At 38.4% G+C, this 15,325-nt stretch overlaps 1 pseudogene; it reads right to left on the reverse strand.

The window, feature by feature from the left end:
* LOC134474703 (zinc finger protein 709-like) overlaps positions 1–3,530 on the reverse strand; it is a 32,027-nt pseudogene extending 28,497 nt beyond the window's left edge.
* Positions 3,531–15,325: the final 11,795 nt, after the last annotated feature.

Consider the following 15,325-nt stretch of genomic DNA (forward strand, 5'->3'; position numbering starts at 1 on the left):
TGTAGGATATTACTATGATCGCTTCTATATGTATACACTGTAGCCATGTGTGTTGGGACCCATGTACCAAATCTGGTCCCTGGATCCTTCCTCTCAGGTTCTGAAACTGTTCTCTGGCTCCTTGGCCTCATAAAAAAGTTGCCTTTTCCTTTTCACTTTTTTCCAAGATATTTATGCTTTGGAAACAGTCAAAACCAAACTTCTCTCATGGAAACAATGAGATAAAGAATATATTTATTTTAAATTCTGTAAGTCAGGTATTTTGTACCTGTATAAAAGTAAAGAAATAAATATCTAATATAATTCAGCTAGCTGTATGTTCTGAATAATCTTCCAAATGCATCAACTCATTCTTCAACTAATTATGTAAATGAGTTTTTAATCTATGAAAACCCTAAAAGTTTTTTAGTTTTTACCTGTTTCAGTTTGACTCCAGAAATTCTTTGGAGATCAAAACCACGTAATTTCCTGTACAATCCATTCTCTTTCAAGCAGGCATAACTGGCATCTGGTGAGGAATTCATGGTTAAAACAAATGAACTGCTAGAAACACCGAGACTCATGTTACATAGTACTTAGCAAGTTGATGAAGGCCTCCTTTATTATCTACCAATTTCACGTATAAGTACTGACTTAGAAAAGTTATGCAGAATACTCACAATGATGTAACGAGGTGTATAATCATGATTTCTGAGAAATCACTATAATACCCCTCCATATGTTAATAAGGTAGCATATGTTGATAACTTAGCAATATATTTGTTGATAATAACACTTCCATCTACAGGTAAATAAAATTTACATGCAACAAAATTTTCAGGAAAATTATAGTTATGCTATCTGAAAGTTAATTTTCTGTTGGGGCCTATGCCTAAATATCTAGCCCCCCAAAAAGTGCACAGCAAAGGACCAAAAGAATCAGAAAAGTGGCATTGTCTTGAGGGCAACAGGAAGAGTGAAATCTTCTTTAGAACTCATAAATCTGCTAACCAGCCAGCCACCTGTCACTAGGCAGCCCATATTTAATCAGAACAAGCAAGGAAGTGAGTGGACAATGGTAAAAACCTGATGAGGCCCCTGGGAGAGGCTCAAGGAACCCACAGAGCAACAGATGATTCTAATTAAGAAAAACTACCCAGGAAGTCTCCAGGTGGCCTCAGCTGTGGTCTATCTTGTTCCTTATGGTGTCTCCTCATTCTCAATTCAATCATGCCCAGGCCACACCGCAGCCCTGCACATGTATTCATCTTCAACCCTTTCCAACATCTCTCTCTTTTTTTGTTTTGTTGACTCCCAGGATGGGTAGCCAGCTTAAGGTGGGGAAGCATTGAGGAGAACTCCAATTTAAACTCATCATAGTCCATCAGTTCATAACAGTAGTCATTTACCAGTATAGCCAGCAATTGTCAGAGGATGTTAGTGATCCGAGCTTCCCCCACAGCCAAGCTTTTACATTACACCATATCTTCAGAGGCCAGGCTTTTCTGAAGGACATCCAAAGCCAAGCTAACATGAGACCTGCATTAACTACTGTCTTAGTTACTTTTTACTTGTTTCTGAGACAAAATACCTGAAGCCCAAGTTGAGAATGGAAAGGTTTATTTCTTCAACTTTTGGAGGTTTCAGTCCACACTCAGATGGCTCCAAGGCAGTTGTGCTTGGCTAGGCCGAAGTTCATGGCAGCTGCAAACAGCAAGCAGGAACCAGCAAAAAGCAAGACACACTTTCTTCCTGCCATTATATTACACTCTGGCTCCACCCCTATCTGGGTGTAGCACTAACATCATCAATCCTTGTACTACACAATAAACCAGCACAAATGCACAATGCAAACTCATGAAGCTTGGGGGACACAGGCATAAACGATGACATTCCACCCCTGGCCCCCAGGACTCATGTACATCCATTATACAAAAGACATTTAGTCCACTTCCAAGAGCTGCCAACGTCCTATGTTTCAGCATGGCTGAACAGTCCAATTGCCAATGTCCTCCAAGATCTAAGGCAAACTCTTAACTGTAACTCCTGTACAAATGAAACAAGGTTAAACATTTCTCAAATGCAAAGGCACAAAGTAAACATTACCATTCCAAAAGTTACAAGAAGGGGAATATAAAGCATTGGAAACAAAAGAAGTCCAGCAGGGTGAACATTAAATCCTAGAATTCCATGTTCAGCATCAGAAGCAATCTGGTTACAATCTCCAAAAGGCTTGGGTAATTCCACCCCCATGGCACTCCAGCGATTTTAACTCCCACAGCTTTTCTCTTAAATCTTCTCTTCTCTCTTTTTGCAGCTTCCCTTGAATCATCGACATTCCTGCCTTTTCCAATCTTCTGCAGTCTCCACCACACCTTTGGCTTAACCCTTATGTCTTCACAAATTGCCCTCTCAGGGGCACACTTTTTGGCCTCCCATGCAATTTGCAAGTGAGGTGGATGCCATCTTGCCTCAGAATTTGTGCATTTTCCTTGCACCTAAAATCAGCACCTTGTGGATGCCACCAATGTTTGCTGCTGACTGGAGCAGTACCTAGGCTTTTCTGTCTTTTGGCTATAGGGGTCAGTTGCCTGGATTGCAGGGCTCTGTTTACCTGTTTGTCAGGAAAAGCTTCTCTAAGTTGCCACCATTCTGGAACCTCAAGTGGCCTCTCTCGACTTTCTGGAACATGGCACTCTGCAGCTTTTCCCTCTGAGCAAATTCTTTCACTTTTGCAGTGAGGCTGCACAGGGTGATGACCACCTTCTTATGATGCCCTGGGGCCATTTTCTTATCTCGTTTCTCCTCAGGAATCAAAATCTCAACTCTGTCTTTGCAATGCACAGTCATCCTGGAATTTTCCTTCTGGCCAAACTTCCAGCATTGTACACTATCCTGCTGATCTCTTTGCTTTTGATATACAACATAAATCTGGCTAAAAGACCCCAACAATAGCCATGCCACAGCCTCAAGGTTTAATTGCTTTTTAATTTCTTTTTCAAGATTAATCAGGCCATTGTCCTTTGTCTAAGCCTCAGCAAAGGCTCTGGGCAGGAGCAAACCTTGAGGTTTGCAGACAAACCTTCTGCCAAACCATAACACACATCATGTGGAGTCCAACAACCAATGCAGTCCTTCTTCCCAACAAAAACCTCCCAAGCCTGGTCTTTACCATCAGGCCCTATATCAGCCTTCTGGTCTCCAGAGCTCTGACCAGAATTCCCTCTGCAGAACAGCTTAAGCTGCTCCAACTCTACCCATCCAGGCGACATGTCCAAACTTTTCCAAACTCTGCCCACAAGCATTTTCCAAAGCCTCTCGAAAAACATGGTCAAGTATAGTCACAGCAAATGACCCCACTCCTAGGTACCAAATTCTGTCTTAATTACTTTTTACTTGTTGCTGAGATAAAATACGTGAAACCCAATTTGAGAAAGGAAAGGTTTATTTCTTACAGTTTTTGCAGGTTTCAGTTCACACTCAGTTGGCTCCAAGGCAGGCAGGTATGGCTGGGCCACAGTTCATGGAGGCTGCAAAGAGCAAGCAGGAACCAGCAAAAAGCAAGACACACCTTCTTCCTGCCATTGAATTACATCCTGGCTCCACCCCAATGTGGGTTTAGCACTGACACCATCAATCCAAGTACTAGACAATGAACCATCACAAATGCACAATGCAAACATATGAGGCCTGCGGGACACAAGCATAAACGATGACAACTGCAGTCAGTTACTTACTTCCTATCAAGGTCACTTGGGTCTTCTCAGGAGTTATCTTAGAACCATGCATAACACCTCATGGCTCTTCTGTCAGTGTCAGCCACTTAGAAGAGTCACAATCATTGCTTGACCACATTGCTCTCTGTGAAAGCTTGGGAGATTTTCTACTGGTGACTCTTCTTAGGCACACCTTGCATTGAAGGTGACTTTCTTCTGTGGTCTCATCATCTTCTTGATGAGACAACCAGGGACTAACTGAATATCTTAGGATGATGCAATCAGAGGTTATTTTATATCCTGGGTCTCCACCACCCTTGAAGGCCTGGGGCCAAAATATTGGCTATCCATTTAGCCCATAACTTTCTCTAAGTTTTGGCTTCTGAACCTTAGTTGTCAAACATCCAAAAGAAGTTTTTGGTAACAATATAGTATATTAGAGGCAGTAAGTTTAACATTACTATTTTATCTAAACATGAAACAACTTAGAACATTAAATGAATCCTATTTTCTTCTATCCATGGACATTTTAGCATTTGAATACCTACAGTATTAACAGTTGCATATTTTACACAATATATCAGGAATCAGAACCATACATAGTATTGCATCATGACAATCATGAGATTCTTTTAATAATCTAAATTCCTGTTTTGACATAAAATATCCCTTTTAGTCAATCACCCTTATCTAATACACAAGAAGTTTTTTGTGTATTATTGAACAACGTATTGATCTTTAGTTGAATGTGAATCTCACAAGTCTTTTTTATCAGCAAAGGTGTGCACATGAGACAAAAATCTGTTACCATAAGTAATCCCCACTTTACAATCATGGAGTCTTATGCATCCAGAATTACCAATATATGCAATACATCATATAGTTGATTACAATCAACTGTCATAACCATGTGAAACCTTTATATAGGCATCATCAAACCAAAAATATGTATTATTTCCCTTGATAATGACCAATGTGAACATTTAGGAATACATTTCATTAATTTATTTGAGGTGTCTCCTATAATGCTCTGGAGATCATTGAGGTCTATAATCAATGGACAAAAACTGGTTAAAAATGTTACCAGACAGTTGCTTTCTTATTTATCAATCAGAGCTTGGTCCCTCAGTCTCACTGCTAAGGAACTTTGTTTATTTATCTTTTTAAATTTATTTTTATTTAAATAAAGAAAAAACAAAACAGAAAGCAGGCATAAATAGTACATACATTCAAAGAAAAGAATAAACTAATAAATCACTAGTTTGTGTTTACATATTGTCCTATTACAAATAATTGTTCAAGATACAAAAGTGGAACATATAAATGGGAATTCAAACAGGGAGACTGCAAATAGTTCTGTTCAATTATCTATTAAAAACTAAGTAATATGGCAATCAATTCTATACACTTAAACATGTATGTATTTATCCATACCTTCATTTCTGTTGAGTTTAAACAAACCAAAGCAGATTAAAACCACTCTAATTGAAGATTAATAGTATTGCTTGATTTCACATCATAACACTATGGAATCAGCACTGGGTACTGTAGTCCCTTTTTTTCTCCTTCAAAGTACTTGTTCATTTCATCATGTGTCATAAGTTCTGGTAAATTGTTGATAGGTTTTATGGAAGCATGCATCTTAACATGTGTTACTATCCTTTATATATTAGAGGGAGAAACAGAACAAATAAGGACAGAGCAAAACATAATCCTAGAGATACATAAAACTAAAAAGATATATAAAACTGCTGTACAAGGAAGGTGTGGTTACTGTGTTGTCTCTTGTTATCATCAATAAAAATGGCTATATCATCAGATAAAGTATAATTGAATATATCACTCCATAACAGTATTAACAGATATAGAACTTTGTAGATAGTGTAGAGCTACAAAAACAGATATTAATCAAGTCAGAATTGGTATTATAATGAATAATTCCTATTTTCAGTATAGTTGTCTACCCTCTGACAATACTACCAACCTAACGGTTTTGAATACAATAGGCAATAACAAGAAGCAATCAAACAAATCAGATTTAACTAAAATCAGTAATGATATAACAGTATAAGTTATAGAGGGATCTGGTTTAAGTTAACAGGAAATTAATGATGATTACTGCACTATATCCTGATATTTTTGGGATAGCTGTCTGTGCCCTCGGATCTAGTGCTTGTATAAAAACTGGGATGGAATAAGTTCTATCTAAGCACAGTGGTACAAGTAATATGGATTTTAATTCCTGATACACTTATAGCAATATCTTCTTCTGTCTTTTTAAAGACTGTTCTTCCCCTTTCACTCCCCTAGGGTGTACTGTGTATTTCTGGGTCTCCCCAACACCCTTGGCTTTATATTGTGGAGGGCAACCTGCTATTTATCTAAGTGTTTCTGAACTGTCTCACTCCTGGACTTGATCTCTATTTGTATTTTTTTACTTATTAAAGCCTGTCTTTCCAACCTACCCATAAATACTGGTCCAGTTGCCCCTATTACTCTCTCATTCCCTATCACATCGAGTTCTATTTTATCATATTCAATTTTGGTCCAAATACCCTTCCTCAGGTCAATTATATTTCCTATAAAGATCATCTCGCTTGGCCCTATTTTTTGATCCACTCTGCCTGTGATTCTCTCTTTTTTTCCTTAATTTAGTGTATATAGAACATCTGCATTAGAAATTAAATCCAACCTTATCTGTCTCATTTCTGCTCTTCTCTTTTTATGTCATCAGTTGTCTATTTGTCTTCTTCACTTTGCTTTTTGCTCCATTCATTGTGGCCTCTCTACCACTGTTCCTGAAATCCTGGTGATTTTCTTTCTCTTTTGAATGTCCTATAGTATTCTCTGTAGGGCTGGATTGGTGGTTGTTAATTTTCCCAGTTCCTCTTTATCTTGGAAGCATCTTGTTTCTCCATTAATTTCTAGGAAAATGTTTCAGGATACATCAATCTGGGCCATAGGTTATTTTCTTTCACAACTTGGAATGATTCACTCCATTTTCTTCTCGATTTGATGGTTTGTGCCGAGATCTCTGATGTAATTCTGATGGACTTTCCCTTATAAATGATCTATTTCTTTTGTCTGACAGCTTTTAATATTCTGTTCTTATATTGGATTTCTGGGATCTTGATTATTATATGCCTATGTGTAGTTCTGTTTGGTTTAGGTGGCTGGAGTTCTGTATGCCTCATACACATGAGTATCTTTTCCCTTTCCTAAGCTTGGGATGTTTTCCTTATTTTTGTGAATAGCATTCATAGTTCCTTTGTTTGTACTCCTGCTTCTTAATTCACATTCATTATTCTTAAGTTATACATCCATTTGTCATCATCTAGCCTTTGTATTGTTACTACTTGTTTCCTTGTCATTTTTAAGAAATTTTTCGTTTCATGATCCCACAGTGCAAACCTCTCCTCTAGTTTGGATAATCTATCCTTAGTTTCTTGCAGTCAATTTTGCCAGCTTTCAAAGGAGTTTTTAAATTCATGGTTGTCTCTTTGAACCAGCTTCTTTCTTCTATCTTTTCTCTATTTTCCTATGAAACATTCTCCCATTTTTTTGTTTTCTTCTCTTTTTCCATGTTTTTTCTTGAGAGGTGCTTAGCATTTCTTAAATTATTCTATTTATAACTTGCTTTACTCAGTTCAATACTTCACCTTTCAAATTATCTATGCATTCCTGAAGATACTGCTTTATGTCTACTGGGGCCATGTCTGATATTGCATGTTTGCTGTCTTCATTCTCCTTTGCATTTACCTTTCCTGGATCCATGTTCTCATGATTGGGGAATGGGAACCCTTTCTTGTTCCTTCCTCTTATTATTTTTTGTTCCTTCCATATAGGTGCATATGGGAGGTCCAGGTTCTTTCTTTGTTAGTTACAGTTTGTCTGAAGTGCTGATTGTATGTTCCCACCAAGTGCAGTGTACTATGTAGATACAGACCAGGGAAGCCTATGGTGGGCCAGCCCCTCTGGATTAATCAGACTGCTGAAGGCTTCACTGCATTAAGTTGAACTTACAGGCATCGGGGCTGGTATGGGCTAGCCTATTAGTCTCAGCCTTAGGCATGCCATAGGTCAGGTGTTCCCCATCAATCCCACTTGAGAAGGGAGAAGCTGACTGAAGTCACCGCAGCCCCTTGTTCTGGCCAATTTGCCCTATCCCAGAATGTCATTGCTTGGAGCTCTATGGAAAGGGTTTATTCCCGTCACTCACCACAGGTCAATGCAGGGTTCCCTGCTGTTGGGAGCAGGAACCAGGGGTCTGTCAGTGAACGGGTATGGAAAACCACACACTGAAGCTGGACCTCAACCAGTTCCTCATCCTGCAGTAACCTCAGGCTTCCAGGCAAAGCATCACGCTGATATTAACCTGGGAATAGCATAAAAAAAAGAAGTTTCTCATGGACCCAGGAACATGTTTACCTCCTGGGTTGCACAACATAGAAGTTTCTCACAGGCCCAAGAACATGTTTACCTTTGATGTATGCACAAGAAAGTGTCCTGAAGTGACATGTACTGCTCTTTGCTTGAAACATTATGAAAACTCTGGAGCCCTTCAATAAATCGCCTTTTGCCTCCTGAGCAACTGGTCTCCCTGTGTCTTCAGTCTCTTGCCTGACTCCTTCCCCGCACTGGCTGCAGCATCTGGCACCCTGCCAGCTCAGCTGTCAGTTAACAGCACTGACTCCCATCTTCAGTGTGAATGCATCTCCAGTGACATGAAACTAATGAGCTTTTGTGTAGTTCCATAAATCTTGGCTGCATGAGATCAAGTGTAGGAGTGGCAGCAAGTTCAAGTGGCAGCACCAAGACTGTAGTTGCTTCAGTAGTAGAACTGGGACAGTATTTTTAAATGGTTTCTCTCAGCTTAATTTGTTCCAGGCTTGGGAGGGTCTGTCTCCCTCTGACTGGGTCTCACTATGCTGTATTATTTTTGGAATCTAGGTTGACATATCAGAGAGTCTCTGTAGTCTGCTGTTACCTATCACCATCTTTTCTCCTGCAGGACTTTGTTTATTCATCCTAATAATATAATTTCTAAATAATGAGACTATAAATCAGTGATGAATAACAACATATTGCATTCATATACCCAGTCTTTGTGACATTTCGAGCAGCTGGAAACCAACGTGAAACCATGCTTCATAAATTCACAACCCAAACATATCTTTGATCAAACAATGCAAACTTGGAAAAAGAGAAAAGTTACTGAGCTTAAAATGAAAGGAACAACTGTTCACAGAATCGACAAATGGACAAACAGACAGATGATCAGTGTGGATTCAAACAAACACAGAAATCAGCACACAACTTGTTGGGGTCTGTGAGAATATTTAAGTTCCCCAAAGGCCATTTATGTACTTGTACCATGCCTCTTTGTTAAACTCCTGCCCTCTTAAATCCCATGCTCCCAGTGCTGGAACACCTGTTCACCTCAAGAATTCCATGCCCTCAGCGTATTTCCCAGATGTTCTGTGCCATTGAGCATGCCTGTATTAGTATTTTTGCTTTCTTCTTTACAGGTGTGAACAATCACTAGCTCAGCAACTCCCAGCAACTGCTTAAAAACGGACTGGGCATACAGACAACTGATATATGGACAGATTGATAAACATCTTACAAATTCGGAGTGCACTCAAGCATATCCTTAATCAAGCCAAATTACAATACCTTCTTACAAATTTAAAATCTACAACTATGAATCAACCAGTTGGATTTGCTTTAGACCAACTAGCAGAGATCTTATAAAAAGGATCAAAGTCCTGATTCAGGGAGAGTTGAAATGGTGGAATTGCACTTTGTAGCCTGTGATGCCAACTCATTCCATACAGGGCAAACACAATTAGCAGAAATCCACACAAGGCCTTAGCAAAAACACAGAGGATGCCCCTTCCCCAGATCAACAGAGGCATCAGCCCTCGCCCACATGGGTCTTGGGGAGTTTTGTATCATACAAAAGAGTTTGTCAGAGGTATATATTGGCAAGAATGTATTTGAATCAGGGAAGAAAACAGCCTCATTGGGACAGACAACTGACCTAAAGTAAATAGCACCATGAAGAGAATAGTAAAACCTGTGCAGGAAGTGCATTTTTCTTTTTTAATTGTTCAAAGAGAAGAGATATTCTTTTCTTATTTTTTATTTAAAATAGACTAAACAAAACAGAAAACAGGAAGAAAAGATATATGCTTTCAAAGACAAATGAAACTATAAGAAATCACTGGTTGTTGTTTACATAATGTCCTCTTACAAATAAGTGTTCAAGATACAAGAGTGGATTATATAAAGTGGGGATTCACATGATTCCCCATTATGTGGCCTTGAAGGCTTACAAAGTTTTCACTTATTAATTGGAATGGCTTTATTCTGGGATGCTTGATATGGAAATATTTGAAGCTATAGGATATGAAATTATACTCAAATATTTCAAAGAAAAAGACAGACACTATGGTAACTACTATTAAGTCGGGTTATTTGTGCTGAAGCACTAGGTTGCTGAAACTGTCATGCTTTGACTTGTATTGTTATGTTGTTAAGTCCTCTTTTATCTCAATCTCTCTTATTCATTAAAAAATTATTTAGTTATTTTTTATGATTTTTTAATTAAGGGGAAAATTTAAAAGAAATTAGCAGGAAATATTAGAGTAACTTTTTGATTTCCTATTAACTTGATTTGAAGTCCTGTAATACTCCAACTATCTTATTTTGACAGATTAGACTCTGTTCCGTTCTGTACGATAGTATCAAGTTTGAGGGTATAGGCAACTACTTAGAAGGCAATAAGATTCACTAAGATGCCCATTCTGATTTGACTATTATCTCCTTTGGAAGTCCTGTAATGTTTACAACCTTTAGGTTTTATTGGTCTTATTCTCCACTGTTTAGTTCAACTTTATAATACCTAATGAGATAGACAATTCTTTTTAAGGAAGCAAGAGGCATTATGGTAACAATTGTTGATAACCTTGTACTCTGTTATTACATCATGTGCTATGTCTATCTTTGGTTTTGACTGACAGCTTTGTTTTGCCATATTTGACATTATTCTCTTCCAAAAAAAAAGTAATAAGAACTAAAGAGTAATAAAACCCAAAATGTGTAAATTGTCTTGTAAAAAAGAGAGGGAAAAAAGTGCTCTAAAGGATACAACTGCAAGTGTGTTTAGGGGTGTTAAATAGATGACCATATTAATGTTTTTGGTTGGATCATTGAAGTCAACTGTTTACAGTCTCACTGTTTCAATGTCCACTTTGTATGCTTTGATACTGTGACTTGAGCAACTATCTCTAAGATGATAATGTGTAATCTATTAACTGGTGATTACTTAGTGTCTTTTTTTTTGTAGTCTGTATTACGTGTACCCTTACACCACTTTGTTTTGTTTTGTTTTGTTTTGTTTCTTTTTCCTTTTAACTAATTTTTTTTAAAAGTGGGGATTCAAAGAGCAATGGATCAAAATCATGACTGCACTTGCAAGGCAGGGATTCATGAAACTGAACTAATTCTACAGCCCTGTGTTTGCAGAGGAAACAGCAGACGACAGCAAAAAGAAAAGTAAGCCTTGGTAAGTGGCAAGATAGTAGTGATTAAATCAATTCTAAGGACTATAGAGGTTCCAGTACATCTCAAGAGATGAGAGGGAATAGCATTGACAATGGAAATAAAATATCCCCAAGTTAGTGAAGTAAAAGAGAAACATCAGTTCCAGTAGCAAACATGAAAAGGAAAGATTGTCAATAGTTAAAGAGAGGCTTTGGCATGCATCTCCTATGGGAATAGCAGCAGACACCAAATTGCAGTCAAATCCTTGATTTCCACAAATAACATGACAAGCTTTAGAGGAGACATAAGACAAGACAGTTGAGCTACAGATTCAGAAACATTTAGTTGAATGGGTAAGAGAGATCACAATTGAATCAACAATATGCCTGTATAAGCAGTATCAATGACATCAGGAATCACAAAAGTGCCTATTTTTGATGCACGTGAACAGCAAAGAACCAGGCCAGCTGTCCCAGGAGGTAGAGGATCATGAAAAGTAGTTGGGACCTTATCAAACTTATCAGGGATTTCCAAAGTAGAGTCAGGTTTATAGAAATGTCTTTCTAAGCATTTTTGTAGTCTGGTTTGCATTTTTGTATGTTAATTGCTTTAACAAGGTAGACACTGCTGCTGTGTTGTCCACATGGCATTCACTAGCTTAATTTATCATTCTATAAAGCTAAGGCAAGGTTCAGTGGCTCCTATTTAACAGTGCTAAAGGAACCTTGTGTATGCACTGCTTCAGGGATTATTTTTCAAGCCTTTAAAGCAATTTAAGCCATTTGAGGGTAATAGTCTGAGGGTGGCAATGAATTTGTTGGCAAATTTCTGAAAAAGCTCTCTCCCCATAATTCAGTAATTCCTATAGCAATATTGCAATCTAAATTATTTGTAGCTTGCTTGTCCACAACATCAGTATATTCTTAGAGCCACACCTGATGTTGGGTTTGAGTGACAATAGCATGTATTAAGACTTTCCACTCCAAAGGGGTCATTTCATAGCCATAACTAATATCCCTCAATAATGCCAATTACAAAAATACTTTTATATCCATATTCCGGACAGCCTTTTAATAGGTATTTATCTTTTTTTATTTTTCTCTTTTGGAAGACGAGATTCAATTTATAATCTTGAAGTTGCCAGGCAGGTGCTTATGCCACTGAGCTTAATCCCCAGCCCCTTTTAACTCTTTAAACAGTTACTGAAAATCTTCAAATTGTGGCTTTTGTCACTGATGCAAAACAGGACAAGCAGTTAATTCCCCATGTTGTTTGGCTTCTTGAGCCACCTTTTGCATGGGGGTTAGAAAAGGTAAGGTGTTTCCCAGAGATTTTACAGGGTTTGCATCTTGTGGAGGCAGTGGCGAATGTCACCTCAGCAAAGATACCAGGTGTGCAAGACACAGATCAGAGCTCGAGGGTCCTCAGTGCAGCAGTTTACCTGTTTTTTTCCCAATCTCTCACACTGACCACACCCACCTCAAAGACAATGATCATGAATTCCCACAAAAGCTGCACCAAAATATCACTGGAAGTAACAGGGCTCACCTTCCTAAAGAAAAGCAGTTCTGTATTATGTTTCTGTTGCATTTCAGATATAGGATTCATCATGACCTCACAGGTGAAGGGATTTTTTTTTTCAGAAAATGAGGTGGTTTTCCAAAAAAAAATGAAATAGACATGCTTTTGGGGCAGTTTTCTACCCCAGGAGCACAGCAATGATAAGTCACCATCCACATCAGCCATCTTCACTTCAGAGTACCTGTTTAGGTAGCAAGCTGTTGGTATCCATGCCTAGATCCCCAACCCTCAAACACATGCATGGTGAAGGCCCAAAAGAATGAAACAAGTAACACAATCTTTAGGGATGCAAGAGAATTGAATCCTTGGCAGAGCTCATAACTCTTCTAGCTGGCTGGCTGACTGATGCTGAGCAGCCCATATGTAATCAGAACAAGCAAAGAGTTGAGTGGACAATGGAGGAAACCTGAGCAGGGTTTTGGGATGGTTTTAAGGAACCTTCAGAGCAACAAATGATGCTAATTAAGGAAAATGATCCAGAAAGTCTCCAGGTGGCTTCAGCTATGACCTATCATGCCCACTTAGTGTCTGCTCATTCTCAGATCAATCATGCTCTGGCTATGCCAGAGCCCTGCATGTGTACTCAGCTTCAATGGCTCCAACAAGTTTCCAAATAACTGCATGAATCACAAGTGCACATCACTCAGGTCTCATTCAAACAATGTTGCCTTCTCTCACTCACAGACATAGCCTTTTTATTGTACTGAAAACTGATATTTGCCCTATCTAATCACATTCATGCTTAGTCACCATGCTCACCAGAAGAGAATATGGCAGTCTGAACCATGAGATCGTGAGGACAGAGTAACACTTTTCTTTTGGATCAATACTCTTTCTCAGCATGCATAATATTTTCATACCAAATGAGTATGAAACTCACCATTGTGATAATAATGAAAAATTAAAAGTAAAAGATGCTGTAAGCAAATGAGAAAAGGTGATGTGAAACTCATTAACTTAATTGAAGAAATGACATTTTACCTACAGTTGTGTGAATAACACAAGGAGGTTACCCCTACAATGTTAAAATAGTACTGATGGAAGAAGTAGTAGACATGAGCAAAGACATGAGGCTCTGCTGAGCACAAAGACAGGGCATTGTTATGCACTGTCCAAATGTGAACCCAAAAGGAGGATTGAACCTCTGAGAAACTTATCTCTCTTGTGCTTGTAGAAGTCTAGTAAAATGTTGCAGAGCCACTTAGGTTCAAGGCAAATTCTTGATGGAATAAGCCAGCATATAGATGAATTTTCATGAGTTTGGATAAATCTATACTGCTATCATAATTATTTTGGGAACTCAGGTTGTGCATCCTACATTTTTCTTCACATCAGAACATCAGTAAAAGACCTGAGAGACTTGCAAATTATTTTCAAATGAAAAATTACTGCCTCTGTGAGTGCATACTTTAGTGACAATTTAGGTACACAGAGGCCCGACAGCATAGGCTACAAAGGCTCATGTTAAGGTGACTGGAAGCACCATGCAGGTTCCTAACATACCTACTTCTTGTCCATGCAACACACAATGTAATGGCTTGGTACTGCTGGAGAATCTATCAACAGTCCTGAAAAATCAAGCTATTGATATAGGTTTGTTTCTCTCCAAGAGAAAAATTACATATAACATTAGGTAACTAAAGAAATTTCTCCTGTCTCAAAAATGTCACATCTTATCCTTTCCCATCTGTTGTAGTCAGGGTTTGTGAGGAAAGAGACTTAACATGGAACTTATAATTGATAAAATAATTTAACAATATTTACCTCAGAATGTCAGATTTAGAGAGATATAGAGCTTTTCAGATACTAGGGACCAAAAAATCCAACTGAGTACTTGAATGCTATGACAATATCCAGCACAAGTACAGCTGAAGAATTCAGGCCCAGGGCAAGGACAATCAAAAGTTTACCTGGAGACTTAGAGGCACTTACAATGTGTCATGAAATTCTCTGTTAAGATAGTACCCTAGGAAGGCTCAAAGTTCAGTGTTGGAAGCTAGAAACTCTGTTCCTTTGGTCATAGAATCTATGCCACAAAGTTGAGTGATCATTACTGGAGCCAAGGCATGAAGCTCAAGATAAGAGCCAGAGATCGGCAATAGAGAACAGTAGTCATGCACAGCAATAATGAGGACCTGAGCTTCTTTGATGATGATGATGATGATGATGATGATGATGATGATGATGGCTGAGTTCATATCTGGAAAACCAGTGCTACCAGCTTCACCATGAGAATCAACATCCCAGCTCCTTTCCCTCTAGTTCCCCTTAATGCTGTTTTAAACAATCCGTCAATGCATGTTCTGTCCCAAAACCATGATGACTTCATTCACTGGATAATCCAAGTTGATCATTACTAAGCAGGCCACAGCACCAGAGCAGTTCTTTAGATACTTAAAATCTAAACAGGCTTTATATCACTTGATATATTAAAGTGATCATCTGGTCTGCTTCACATAAACAACAGTGAGAAAACCCGAGGCTCATTCTAATGAAATAAT

Source organism: Cavia porcellus, unplaced genomic scaffold (assembly GCF_034190915.1).
Source record: "Cavia porcellus strain 051 isolate PalLab524CR breed Dunkin Hartley unplaced genomic scaffold, mCavPor4.1 scaffold_35, whole genome shotgun sequence".
NCBI lineage: Eukaryota > Metazoa > Chordata > Mammalia > Rodentia > Caviidae > Cavia > Cavia porcellus.